This window comes from Lynx rufus, unplaced genomic scaffold (genome assembly GCF_022079265.1).
Source record: "Lynx rufus isolate CCGP_SWC_20201006 ecotype Redwood Valley unplaced genomic scaffold, mLynRuf1.p SCAF_2, whole genome shotgun sequence".
Classification (NCBI taxonomy): Eukaryota; Metazoa; Chordata; class Mammalia; order Carnivora; family Felidae; genus Lynx; species Lynx rufus.
Genome location: NW_025814834.1, coordinates 135,070,076 through 135,085,053, shown reverse-complemented (window position 1 = coordinate 135,085,053; position 14,978 = coordinate 135,070,076). Strand labels below are relative to the sequence as shown.

Sequence of the window (14,978 nt, the reverse complement as noted above, 5' to 3'; positions counted from 1 at the left end):
ATATGCAAATTCAGGAAAGAAAGTAGAATTATATAAAATATTGAACTAAAACCAGAGAAAACATAAAAAGAGGTGGAGAAGGGACAAAATAAAAGAAGAATAGGACAAAGAAAAGAAAATTATAAACATGGAAGTTGCTATCCAACTATATCAATAATTACTTCTACTACTTTTCCTCCAGACTCAGTGGGAAATCCTTGTTGCCATCCCCTCACCTCCTCCAGTCCCGAGGAGTCCTACAAGTCTCAGTCATGCATAAGTGTATCTCTATCCACGTTGGCCAGGCTGTCCAGATCAGCAATGCCTGCTGAGAGCTCTGTTGCCTGGAACATGACATCCAGCCTGATGGCCAGATGCCAAGTGACAAGACCATTGGGGGAGGAGATGACTCTTTCAACACTTTCAATGAGATGAGTGTTGGCAAGCATATTCCCAGGGCAGTGTTTGTAAACATGTAACCCACAGTCATTGATGAAGTTCGCACTGGCTCCTACCACCAGCTCTTCCACCCTGAGAAGCTCATCAAAGATAGGAAGATGCTGCCAGTAACTATGCCCAAAGATACTATACCATTGGCAAGGAGATCACTGACCCTGTCTCGGACTGACTTTGTAAGCCGGCTGACCAGAAGCCCAGTTTTCAGGGCTTCTTGGTTTTCCACAAGACACAGCTTTGGAGGGTAACTGGTTCTGTGGTCACCTCCCTACTGATAGAACATCTCTCTTGTCAATTCTGGCAAGAAGTCCAAGCTGGAGTTCTCCATTTACTGAGCCCCCCAGGTTTCCATAGCTGTAATTGAGCCCTATCACTCTATCCTCACTACCCATACCAGCTGGAGCACTCTGATTGTGGTAGACCAGGAGGCCATCTATGAAATTCGTGGTAGAAACCTCTATATAGAACACCAACCTACACTAAACTTAACCGCCATATTAGCCAGAGTGTGTCCTCCATCATTGCTTCTCTCAGATTTGATAGAGCCCTAAATGCTGATCTGACAGAATTCCAGACCAATCTGGTGCCCTCTTGCCACATATGCTCCTGTTATCTCTGCTGAGAAAACCTACTATAAACAGTTTACTGTAGCAGAGATCACCAATGGATTCTTTGAGCCAGCTGTCCAGATGGTGAAATGTGACCCTCAACATGATAAATACACGGCTTATTGCCTGTTGTACCATGGTGGTGTGGTTCTCAAAGATGTCAGTGCTGCCATTGTCACCATCAAGACCAAGCATACCATCCAGTTGGTGGACTGGTGCCTCACTGGCTTCAAAGTTGGCATTAACTGCCAGTCTCCCACTAGGGTACCTGGTGGAGACCTGGCCAAAGTACAGCGAGATGTGTGTATGCTGAGCAACACCACAACCATTGCTGAGGCCTGGGCTCACCTGGACCACAGGTTTAACCTGATGTGTGCCAAGCATGCCTTTGTTCATTGGTATGTGGGTGAGGACATGAGGGAAGGAGAATTTTCTGAAGCCTGTGAGGACATGACTGTCCTTGATAAGGATTATGAGGAGGTCAGAACGGATAGTGCTGAGGAAGAGGAATAGGGCAAAGAGTATTAATTAACTTGTCTGCTATAATTTTACACTCCATTGTCTTGGGACTGTCTTTTTTCTGTTTTAGAAGCTATCAATTGTGGCCCTCACTTGTTAATAAAAATGATGTTTCTGAAATAACAATAATAATAATAATCACTTCAAATGTTAATGGTCTAAATTAAACAATTAAAAGACTGTCAGAGAAAACTAAACACAAACACACAAGACACAGTATATGTTGTATACAAGAAACCTACTTTAATATAAAGCCAAAGATAGGTTAAAAGTAAATGAGTAGAGAAAAATATACCATGCTAACACTAATTTAAAGAAAGATGGAGTTGCTACAGTAATTTCAGACACCTGAATATTTATAGCAGCCTATTCATTACAAACCAAAACTTGGAAGCAGCCAAGTCCTTCAATAGTGAGAAGTGAGCAAACTGTAGGATGTCCACACAATGGAATGTTATTTAGTGCTACAAGAAAATGAGCTGTCAAGCCATGAAAAGGCATAAAGGAACCTTAAATGCATATTACTAAGTGAAAGTAGCCAATCGGAAAAGACTAAATACTGTACCATTCTGACTATACGATGTTCTAAAAAAGGCAAAACTATGGAGATAGTGAAAAGCTCAGTGGTTTCCAGGGGCTAACGGAGAAGATGGGATGAATAGGCAGAGCACAGATTTTTAGGGCGGTTAAACTATTCTGTGTGCTACTGTAATGGTGATCCCATGTCATTATACATTTGTCAAAACCCATAAAATGTGCACCACCAAGAGTGCACCATAATATAATCAATGCACTTTGTGTGATAAAGTTGTGTCATTGTGGTAGGTTCATGGATTGTAATAAATGTGTCACTCAGGTGAGGGATGTTACCATTTGGAGGGGCTGTGCATATGTAGGGGAGAGTGTATATGGTAACTTTCTGTATTTCCCACTCAATTTTGCTGTGAACCTAATACTCCTCTAAAAATAAACTCGATTTGATAATATTTAAAAAAATGAGGGCCCCAGAGAGTCCCAGTTACAACTGATATAAAAGTTAAGCGAGGATTTTTTACTAAAGACCACATTGTAAACAGATATTAAAAATATAAATTTTAGATGCTATGTGGAGTTATGAAAATTGCAGCCTACAGTTTGAAAGTATAATGAAAATAATCAGAGCAATGAAAAAAAATGTGTATTTCTTTAACTAGTGATATGACTGTTTTGAGCAGATTGGAGAACAGAAGCAGATACAGTGTAAGAGAGCTGTATCCTCCTGTACTGATAAGACAGTCCATAAAAAATGTTTACCATTTGACCCTGAAGTATAAGTATATGATACAGAGACATAAAAATGTTAAAAATAGTTACTTCTGGGTTGTGGGTTGATGAATGAAAAGTGCTATGCTAAAAGATATTTTTGTTGTAAGCATTTATATTTATAGGTACATATAGCATGTTTGTATAATTAATTTACATGTCATATGCGTATATACATGATAACTATTTAAAGCATGTTTGGCAATATCATGAGTTTATTTATTTATTTTTTAAATTAAATTTTTTTTTACATTTATTATTATTGAAAGACAGAGAGAGAGCATTAGTCAGGGAGGGATAGAGAGAGGGAGACACAGAATCCAAAGCAGGCTTCAGGCTCTGAGCCGTCAGCACAGAGCCTGATGTGGGCTCAAACTCATGAACCATGAGATCGTGACCTGAGCCGAAGTCGGACACTTAACTGCCTGAGCTACCCAGGTGCCCCAATATCATGAGTTTAGATATGACATTATAAGGACAACTTCATAGATTATAAAGTCTGAGTTTAAATGAGCTGTTTTTGTTTTTGTGTTTTTTTTTAATTCCTTTCCAATTCATGTGCTTTCTATCCTCATAACAAATAATATTTTATGGTAAATATTTTTGGTAATTTTGTAGAGAGAAAGGAAAAGCTTTTTGAAGTTTCTTGTCAGGCAAGTCCCATCTGGTGCTCTTATTATCTGTTGTAGACTCTGAACATTTTATGAGTTATAGCACCTGTCGATTAGCACTGTAAAATCCACAGATGGATTCTGGTATTTCATGCATGTTGGTGCCAAGGATATGCTTTAAATTTATACATGCCCTCTTTACCAGCCAACATACTCCCATCAAAATAAGAAGAGAACTATGCTTGAATCATAGATACAACTGAATCTGAAAGTCAAAGCTCTCAATGCTAACTTTCCAAAACAAGGGGATGTATAGTGCCCTAGGGAAAAGGTGAAGGCCAGTGGATGGCCAAAAAAAAATGTTAGAGAAGGTATCACACGTTATAGATAAATGATCATATAAGTTGTCATCCAAATTGAGTATTTTTGAGGATGCCATTCATTATTATGCCAAGATAACAAGAATAATTGGAACTATCCTTACACCTCAGTTTTAAAATCTGTTAGAGGATCCATTATACAGTATTAGGAGACTAATGAGACAAGTTGAGTACATATCAAATACTTGATATCTGTAGTTAACCACATCTCAAAGATATTTGTAGTGGTCATTTATTGTTTGCTTCTTTGGTATCCATATGGCTTACTTCCATTACAGCCCTATGTTTCATTTGTTTAGTGGCTTTGTACACATGATCTGGTAGAGCCTCACTCCAAATTTTTATAAGCCAAAGTCATTTGAAATAACAGAAAAATTATGCACTAAAATAATTTATTTATCAATGTTTTGTTTATTGTTTCTTGTTGATATCTTACTGAAGAAATGGCACGTAAAACATTTTGTTAATATGGGAGCAAATAAGAAAAAGAAAGTGTCAGAAGGGAGCTGTGCAGACATCAAGGCCAATCTTTTACTTTTTCTACAAAGCGTCTTTCATTTCTGCCAACTGGCCATCTATTCATTTGCAGTTCACTATTCTGATGATATGGGACATCACGAGGACAATAACCCCAAATTTTTTTTGTTTTCTTCAAATGACGTGTTGAAAACTTTTTCTGTTAGTAAAACTATAAAACTATTTCTGTTATTTATTCTTATAACTCCCACTTGGAGTAGACACAGAAATTAGCATCAAGCTCACATCTAGGTTTAGTTTGGTTTACGTCTTTTATAATATTGTTCAATAAAATATCCTGCTCAAATTGACTTTTTACAAATAATGCCGGAAATCATAGATCAGTTTAAAATGCATAACCTTTTATGGATAAAAATAAATTGATTACCAATTTACTACTAGGGAGGAACTTCAAGATCCTATCAGTCAAACGATGACATAAAATACAGCCTAAAATTGTTTTATCATTTCACTTCCACTACTTAACACAGCATGTGATTATACCTTACAGAAGTTTTGACTGTGTCCTTTTTTGTTTGTTTTTTAATATTTTTTCAGCTTAGTCCTTCACAATGCTTATCTATATCAAAATTATGTATATTTGATATATATGTGGATTTTATATACATATGGAATTTCATATTTGTATGAATTTACTGTGAAATTTCATTATATATATGTGTATGTTAAAATCTGTACTTATAATTTTATGATAGAATTAACTCTTAAAGATAGCTGTCATAAAAAATTATGGACTAAATCAGGCATGCTAAGAATATATTTTTATTTTGAAGTGTTATATACACATGTCAAAACAACTGGCTGAAAATGTGAAGTACTCAGTCAATCAACCAGTTATGTTGTCTGTGATGCCAAGCAGCCAGTTTGATTGATATTTGTTCTTAACCAAATGAATTGACTCTATGGAGCCATTGACATTATCTTTATAAAGAACAAAGTTGATCATGCCATATCTCTGCTTAAAAACCTGCCCATAACTTAAAGGACAAAATCCAAAATCTTTAGCTTGACCAAAAAGGCCTTTCAAGACCTGTCCACAAATTTGCTTTTCTGACTCATCTTCTATCCTTTCCCCATTGTCCAACTATTGTGCTATTGGTGATTATACTCTCCCTCTGACACTCCAGACATGTTCATGATTCTTTTCTGTGGGCTTTTCTTATGCCAGCATGTTCCCTCCATTACCTGCTGTCCCCACTGGCTTGACTGTTCATCTGGCAGTTTCTTTACGACTCTTTAGGTCACATTGTCGGTTATGCCGTACCTTCCACCTCTGCCTTTCTGCTCAGTCCCATTTGTTCCCATAACATTTTTATTTGGGGAATAGTGGATAAATGACTAATGTTAGTTGGATGGATACGTGAATGAATAAATTAATAACTTGCTTTTTGGTATCTGAATCAACATTCCTAAAGTTAATTATGTGCCCATTGGGCCCCTTCCATTTCAATTCACTTGGAAATATATGTACCTTCTACCTCAGCAGCATTGAACATTAAACTATATCTGGGATTCTGTATGCCACCTATGTACCAGAATCACTGTGAAAGAAAGTTTAGGATGATGAAACAAGAATCAAGAAGAAAACTATCGAAGATGTTTCAAAGCTTATGAAGATTTAAGAAAAATGCCCGTTAACAATATAATAAGTATATCAATATATTTCCTAGATTTTCCTAGATTACTTTTTATAACACTGCTGACCTCATATAAGAGGCTGTCACTTCAGTTAAAAATTATTTTCACAGTTTTTGCTCAAATGTCCCATTTTTCATAAGATCTTCCCTGGTCATGCTGTTTACAGATACACCCACTTTAGCCTGATCTATATATTTTTCTTTCCATGTCTTATTTTGCTTGCCAGCTCTCATCACCTCCTAATAATCCATGTAATCAATGTATTCAGTTTATTATCTATCACCCTCCAGGGGAAAAAAAGTTTCACAAGTGAAGTAATTTTGTGCTTTACTAGAAATTCAGTCATATTTGTGGAATTAATATCAGTGTTTTTCCTGCAAAAGTTGAGCTAGAAAATGTGGCTAGTAACTCTGACTAATGACACTTCAACTTCAAACTCCCATGTTTGAACTTAAAACTGCAAGCCTTCCCTGAGGGGTAATAATATTTAAATTTACCACATGTGAAGTACACCAAAACTCACCCCTTTAAAAGTTAGATTTACAAATCTATGAGAAATGAAGGCACATTCTCAGTTCCTTTTTCTAAACATGTCAAACATATCACTTCTCCTCCCCAATGGAGAACCTAGTAGCACTTCTGCCATATTTTTTTAAATATATCTCTGTATAGAAATTCAAGAAGTGACAAATCAGTGTTCCTCACTAATGGACATGATCATAAAAAACCTGGAGTTGGGGGAGCATAAAGGCAATTTACCAATTTCCAATTATTTCATACATGAAAATACAACAGTACTTTGTGTTCCATGTAGTCATGGAAACCTGGTGACACCCTAGTATATTAACTACTCATTACTTGTATCAGTGATTCCCACATGGGGAATTGTTGGTTTCTTAGAGGGACAATTCTTTGTGCAGCAAATACTTGTTGCAAGGTGTTTTCTACCTCTGGCCCTAGCCACCATCTTCTAGAAACCTTTTCTATTCCTCAGTACTGTTAGTCACAAACGTTTTCACACATTTTCAAAAGCCTCCTAAGTGGGCAGTCGAACACTCATTTTCTAAATAAATCTTTTAGGAATATACCTCAGAATAACATGTCTATTTAAATAAATCAAAGATGCCAGTATGCTTCCTTAGCAGATATTACCAGAAAATAATCTATTATTTTACTGTTTTGAGGTTGATCTGAATCATCACCCTAACATTTCCTGGTTTAAGGAAATGTTTATGACCACACATATTCATCTCAATGTTCCATAGGCTTTAACTTGCATCACAGGCTATTTATTCAGAACTGCAATAATTAGAATCCAAAGAACCTAATAATGAGACTTTTCAAAAGCTGTTTAGTAGAAAAAATTCTTGGGAATCTCTTAATGTTTGATAGTCAAAATCAGCATTCAATATAATAACGATTAAGCTATTCCAATGGCAGTATATACCTGGAGCATATGCTTACTCATTGAAAAATAAAATGGACTTCACCCAAGATTTTACAGCAGGGATAGAAATTAGGGAGGCAAATAAAGAAAGGTAATTAAAAATAACAGCAATTAATCACTTAGAACAAATTACTCATAGAGCATTCTTGAGAAGTATTAGAAATTTTGCATTCAGGGGCGCCTGGGTGGCGCAGGCGGTTAAGCGTCCGACTTCAGCCAGGTCACTATCTCGCGGTGCGTGAGTTCGAGCCCCGCGTCGGGCTCTGGGCTGATGGCTCAGAGCCTGGAGCCTGTTTCCGATTCTGTGTCTCCCTCTCTCTCTGCCCCTCCCCCGTTCATGCTCTGTCTCTCTCTGTCCCAAAAATAAATAAATGTTGAAAAAAAAAAAAAAAGAAATTTTGCATTCATAACCAACTAGACCAAAAAAGGAAGGAGAAAAGCAATTAATGACTATATTGTTTTTCAGATATAAGGGCTTCTTAAAGCAGTGCACACCTTATTAGGCTTACTTTCAATTATTCAGGAAGAAAAAATTCCGAGGAAAAAGTTGAAAAATTCAGTAATACATAAATATGCTACTATTAATGTGTTAATATGTTAAATGAAGAAACAATTTGAACATACCATTTTGCATTAATTTAAACTTTTTAAAAAGAATCAAATAGTTAAGGGAGCCCTCATGTAAAAAAGCAGGGATCACATATCAAGTAAACAGGACTCAAAAGTGTAAGCACTACGTGAAATAACACAGCATGCTATCTTGCGTATTAGGAATTTGTCCAGACAGTAACACGTCTGAGACAGAGTAAAGCAGCAAAATTTAAAAAGTCATTCCATAAGGTGGGCTCCTGAGTAGGTATTAGTTATCTTTAGACATGAAAATATACACTCATTTTACTCTTTTTCCTTTTAATACTTTCAGGGAATGGCAGAAATCTGTATTACGAATTAAGCTAGTGGCACGTGGCGGCTCAGTCTTTTTAGCGTCTGACTCGTGATTTTGGCTCAGGTGCTTATCTCACAATTTCATAACTTCAATTCCCCCATGTGGAGCTCTGCACTGACAGCAGGAATCCTGCTTGAGATTCTTCCTCCCTCTTCTCTGCCCCTCCCCCGCTTGTGCTGTCTCTGCCTCTCTCAAAATAAATAAATAAACTTAAAAAAAAAAAGTCACATTGTTTAAAAAAAAAAAAAAGGCACTGGGACGCCTGGGTGGCTCAGGCAGTTAAGTGTCTGACTCTTCATCTCAGCTCAGGTCTTGATCTCAGGGTCCTGAGTTCAGGCCCTGCGTTGTGGAGCCCACTTAAAAAAAAAAAAAAAAAAAAGGAATTCTGATAAACATAGGAGGTGTTGATAAAGAATGAAAGATTCTATAGGAATTTAACTATTTTAAAAGCAGTTTAATAATGAAATAACATTTTAATTCAAATAAAAGCTTATGTTAAATTAAAAAAAGAAAAAGTACAATGTGGTAGAATTATTTGGGATAGTAAGGAAATGCTAATTAATATAGCATTAATGGTTAGAATGCTATCTTCTATTTTTGTTTACTGAGTATAATATGTCATTATAGGGCCTTTTGTTTGCTAAATTTGGGAATTTAAATGATCTCAGTTTTATCATACCTAATTGAGTTATGGTATGTAGAGTGGATAGAGATTATAGAAAGATAATTTTGTTGGGGTGCCTGGGTGGCTCAGTCGGTTAAGCATCTGACTCTTGATTTCAGCTCAGGTCATGATCTCAGTTTGTGGGATTAAGTCCCACATCTGGCCCTGTGCTGACAGCGTGGGCCTGCCTAGGATTCTCTCTCCCTGTCTCTCTGCCATTCCCCCATTTGTGTTTTCTCCCCCCACCCCTTTCTCTCTCTGTCTTTCAAAATAAATAAATAAACATATAAAAGAAAGATAATTTTATTTCCCTCAGTTGAAAAATCGCATTTTTGATATTGTCTTAAAAGCCAGTGGAAACAAAGGAAAACCCAAACTCATAGGAATATGGAGGAAAACCCAAAATCATAGGAATATGAAGAAATCAGGTATATGTTATCATAGTTGGTTTTCAGAAACAAAAACTTAATGAACTGCAAAAGAGACTAAGAGGAAGACCTTTAAGCAATCCTGAATTTATCTGTTGAGTTCATATTTTTTTCCCAAAGATCAATAACAATTTATAACAGGGCTTGCAAACTGCAGTGTATAGAACAAACCCGGCCAGCTGCATATTTTTGTGAATAAAACTTTATGGGACACGATTGTTCACGTATGGTCTATGGCTCCTGTCATGCCACAGTGGCTGAGTTTAACAATGAACACAGAGACGAAGTGGCTTTGAAAGCCTAAAATATTTACTATGTAACTTTTATATGAAGAGTTTACTGACTCCTAGCTTAGAACCTTTAACCTATTTTTATTATTTGCCTTTCTTTCAAAAAATAACACAAGCTCATTGTAAAATGACAAGAATTACAGAAAATATAAGTTAGAGAAAATACCTTACTCTTGAAGTTATTTGGATACCCTGGCTATTATTCAGAACTCTGTATAGGAAAATTGTGTTACTCCAAACCAGTGGGTCTCAACCTCAGCTGTGCATTAGAATTCCTGGAGAACTTTAACAAGTTCCCATTTTCTAGTTATGCCTCAAACTAATTAAAAGAGAATGAGTGGAGAGGAGGAGACATCATGGAGACACCATAATCAGTATTATTTTTAATGCTTCCTGGATGATTTCATTGTGTAGCCAATGTTAGGAAATAGGTCTCTAAGTAGATGATGATCTCTTTGCTCCTCCTATAATATTTTGGTCAAGTAAAACCATAGCTAAAAATGAGGTAACAAAGAGACTTAATATGCTTCCAACAAGTCTTATATTTAGGCAATACTATATTTTAAATCACAATAAATATAAAGCAAAAGTAAAACCACTCAAAAAATGTGATGAAAAGGAATTCTTCAAATTATAGTGCTTGAGTCTAGAAAGGAAACTTTGGTAAAGGGTGCATAAAACAGGTGCAGGCAAAGACACAGGGAGCCTGCTTAAATTTTGTTAATCATGTTTAGATAAAAATTCTCACTGAGGGTTACTATCCTTTCAGGTCAATTTGTTTCCTTTAATTCTTAATATGGGAAACAATCTTTAAACAACTATCTGCAATATAAATTGATACAGAAAATAACAGTATTTTTCTGCTTACAAAAACATACTCCTTCAACTAAAGATAATATTCAAAGACATAAAAGCAGCAAACTCTGAATTGTTCACAATAAAGAGAAACTTTCCTGCACCTCTATTAAAGATGAAAGTGCAGATAAAAATTTGAGTACACGAAATCTGAGAAAGCAGTGTTATATAAAATTATATTCTGACAACATGATGAAAATAAAGCAGTAAATCTTTAATATAAAGTTGCTTAGGGATTCTTGATAGACAAATGGAGTTAGAATTTGAAATAAAAAAACACATTATGTATCTCTAATGAAGAAAGCATATGCTTTATTGCCTCAATGTTGTTTTTAGAAAATAACAAATTGCAAAGGGCAGGAAGAAACATCAGGTTGCAGCTAGAATACTACTCATGTATAAACTGAGGGTCTTATGAAAGGCATAATCACTATTAAAAAGTGAAAAAGTTGCAATTAATGCCAGAATTTAATTTTCTGAACCAGAAGAAAAAATGAGATATTGCCAAACTGAATTGTTTCCAGGGAATATTATAAAGAAAAGAGAACAGGAATGAGGATTAAAAACTTAAAATGAATAATATTAATATTATTGATGTGGATGCTATCACATTATTAATAAAAAGAAACCATAATAGAAAGGTGATTTCATGAGAATAATTTCACAAAACAAGTGTTCTTGAAATTGAATTAAATATATAATTCATATATAATAAATTAAATTAAAAAGAAAAACTAATATCACCAAAGTTTATGCTGTCAGTGATTAATCAAGTTTTAGAATACCCCATTTAAATTGGAATTACAAATTATATGTGCATAATATATAATTATGGTGGGTGGGAGACATGTAACTTTGTACCCCAAAAGGCGTCATAACTTTTCCAGTTTATTCAATTCCTTTGGGTAAATGGTCTTTCATGGTTTATTACTACTCTTTCATTCTTTATTTCTGAGTTCGTATAAATGTTATATAAACCTCATGGCCTTAACTGAGAGGCATTTGGTTTTGTGCTCTATCTTTCTAGTCTTTACTGGATTAGCTGAATAATTTATCCATTTATTCCTTGAACATCTGGGTATACCTCAGTGCATATGCACATGGGGTGTTCACACACAGGAAACCCAGGTCTCTTTTCTCACATGATTATTTTCTACCCATACACCCCTTTCTGATTCAGCTCTACCCTAGTTCTCAAAGGCAATGCTGATGATCTGAAAGAGTCATCTCCTCCATATGAACAAAATGATCAAGACTGAAGTAATAGACTAATAAAGAGCAGTATTAGACTATAAATAATAAACAGAAAATATTAAAATGATCTGAGATTACAAATATTTATATGTGATATTTGTAAAGATTATAAAAGAGGTCTTTGAAAACATGAGCAGGGAGCAGGATACTGTGAAAAAGACCAGATGTTGAAAATAACTTAATCCCCACTTTCATTTTCTGTTTAGGATGTCAAGTGTGGGAAGTAGGATGAATTCATCGTTCTACCTTGTCCCCACTTCTGCAAAAGCATAACTTTTCTTGACTCTATCAGAAAAGTGGGGTCACAGGGTAACTAACCCTCCTGAGATCTGAGGAAAGATAGATGCTTCCAAAAGAGACAAGATGCCAGTACTTTCTTTCCTACAGCAGATACTGTTGGGCAGATCAAAAAATCCAGCTAATTTCTAAATTTAACAAATTTCTAAAGGTTGAATACAGGCTATTGAGAGAACATAGACAAGCACCTGGAGTGACAGACAAAACCTCCTCACAGACATTTCCAAGTGATCACAAAAAGTTCAGGGAAAGTGAGAGTCCTGAGAAAGCACAATTCATAGTGCAGGCCTCAGGGAGGGGAACTCCGGCCACTGTGGGAAAGACTTGAAGGCTTTCCACATCCTTCTCCCCTACCTTTCTCAGGGATCAAAAGCCATACATTGCTAAGTGAAGGACAACAAACACTGCCAGCCCTTGGACACAGGCGAAATCCTATTGCAGCTGGTGGAAGGAAACAGAAAACTTTCTATTCCTGAGGGAGGGACAGGAATACATCCTGGATGCAGACTTAGAGAGGGTTGTGGAGATCATGGGGATCCTACCCCGAGATGGACTGAAGCTTAGTAAGTACAACAGAAGTTTGTACTTACTTTGCACTGCACCCCTTGCCCCCTCCCTTTAAAAGGCTTATAAACACTAAGTGCCAAAGAGCTATAGGTCTACTTTACATATGGAAATGAAATGCAAAATGTATGCAAATTTAAAAATTGCATATGGAAATGTAAAATATGACAACAGTAGCATAAAAATGGGAGGGAGGAAATGTGAATATATTGTCATAAGGCTTTGTGTTATCTGTAGAGAGATATAATTTCATTTTATTATAGGCTCTCATTAATTATAGATGTAAACCATAGCTAAACAGTCAATTTTTTTTAAAGACAGATGAAAATAATATTGATCTGATAATATCAGAAGGAATGATGAGATAATGGCCTCTGAAAATCTGATCCTTCATAAAAGATGTAAGAACCCTGCAAAAAAAAGTTGTAAAAATCACTTGGTAAGAGTAGAAAATACCATAAAAGTATTTTAACTTGCCTACGTTCAGTCCCTCTCTGACCAGATCTACAGCAGCCTTGAAAACAATAATCTCACAATCACATTAGCCATGAAAAACAGCATTTTAGCAGCCACTGGATGGGGCAAAAAGGGTGTGGAGCTCCTGCAAACCACATCCGCAAGAATGATTATGATCTGATCTGTTTGGCAGTTCACCAGAAACTCCCATTCTCAGAGGTTGTTTTTATTTGACCTAATGCAGCGTGTACTTACTACAAAAAGCTTTTCTCTGAGATGGTCACTAAAAATTATCAGTGGTGATTGTTCACTTTTGCAACTGACTGGTGTGGTGAAAACAGTTGAGGCAAACAAGAAGTTGATAAAACACTTAAACTAAAAAGCTGAGGGGGCACCTGGGTGGCTCTGACCATTTAGCATCTGACTCTTGATTTTGGCTCAGACCGTGACTTCACAGTGTGTTGAGTTTGAGCCCTGCATAGAGCTCCGCACTGACAGTGCAGAGACTACTTGGGATTCTCTCTTTCTGCCTCTCCTGCGTACTCTCTGTAAATAAATAAACTTAAAAAAAAATAACAGATAAATAAATAAGTGAGGAATGAACCTTCCATAAGGGGATTTTAAAAGCTTCAATATATTCCTGGGAATCTAGGTCTCCTGAAAGTGCACAGTTACTATGCATGACCAAATGGGAAGTGATTGCTGATGGATTTGGGGTTCTTTTTAGGTGGGGGATATTCTTCTGGGATTCAATAGCAGGGCTGGTTTCACTACTTTTTGGTAAAGTAGAAACCATCAATTTGTACATTTTACAAACACAGTTTATGTTAGGTGAATTATATATCAATAAAATAATAAATAGGGAAAATAAAGTGGATTAATAAAAATTCTCAACCCAAAAGATGGCAGAAAAAAAAGAAAAAGCATAGAACATATGGATTAAATAGAATATAACCATGAAGGTAGCAGATTTTAATCTCACCTATAAAATTTACCTTAAATATAAATTGTCTAAATACGCAATAAAAGACAGAGGCTATCAGATTGGATAAGTAAATTAAGAGCCAAAACTATGCTGTATTCAAGAAACCAATTGTAAGTATAAAGACAAAGTAAATTTACAAGTAAAAAGATGATATAAATATATGAATAAGGCCAACACTAGTCAAAACAAAGCTAAAGTAGCTATAGAAAGTCAAAGTAGGCTTCAGAAGAAGGAATTCTTATCAGTGATAAAGAGGGTCATTCCATAATGATAAAGTGATTTGTTCTGCAAGAAAACCTAAGAATTATTAAGTGTTTATCCACCTGGACATAACATTTTAAAAACACACGAAGGAACAAAAAAACTCATAGGACTGAAAATAAAAGTTGAAAAGTGGAGCGCCTGGGTGGCTCAGTCAGTTAAGCATCCAACTTTGGCTCAGGTCATGATCTTATGGTTTATGTGTTCAAGCCCTGCGTCAGGCTCTGTGCTGACAGCTTAGAGCCTGGAGCCTGCTTCAGATTCTGTGTCTCCCTCTCTCTCTGTCCCTCCCCCACTCATATTCTCTCTCTCTCTCTCTCTCTCTCAACATTAAGAAAATTTAAAAGTTAAAAAGTATTCTATGCAATAAAATGAACTTTAACAAATGTTAAAGAATTGAAATTACATCATGCATATTTAGGGGACATTACAAATTGAACCTGAAATCAATAACAGAAAGATGTCTGTAAACCCCTCAAATATTTCAGCATGAAACATAGC

At 35.9% G+C, this 14,978-nt stretch overlaps 1 pseudogene; it reads left to right on the top strand.

Annotated features, from left to right (window-relative positions):
* Positions 1-251: 251 nt before the first annotated feature.
* On the top strand, positions 252-1,571 carry LOC124515233 (tubulin alpha-1C chain-like; annotated as a pseudogene).
* The last annotated feature ends 13,407 nt before the right edge of the window (positions 1,572-14,978 follow it).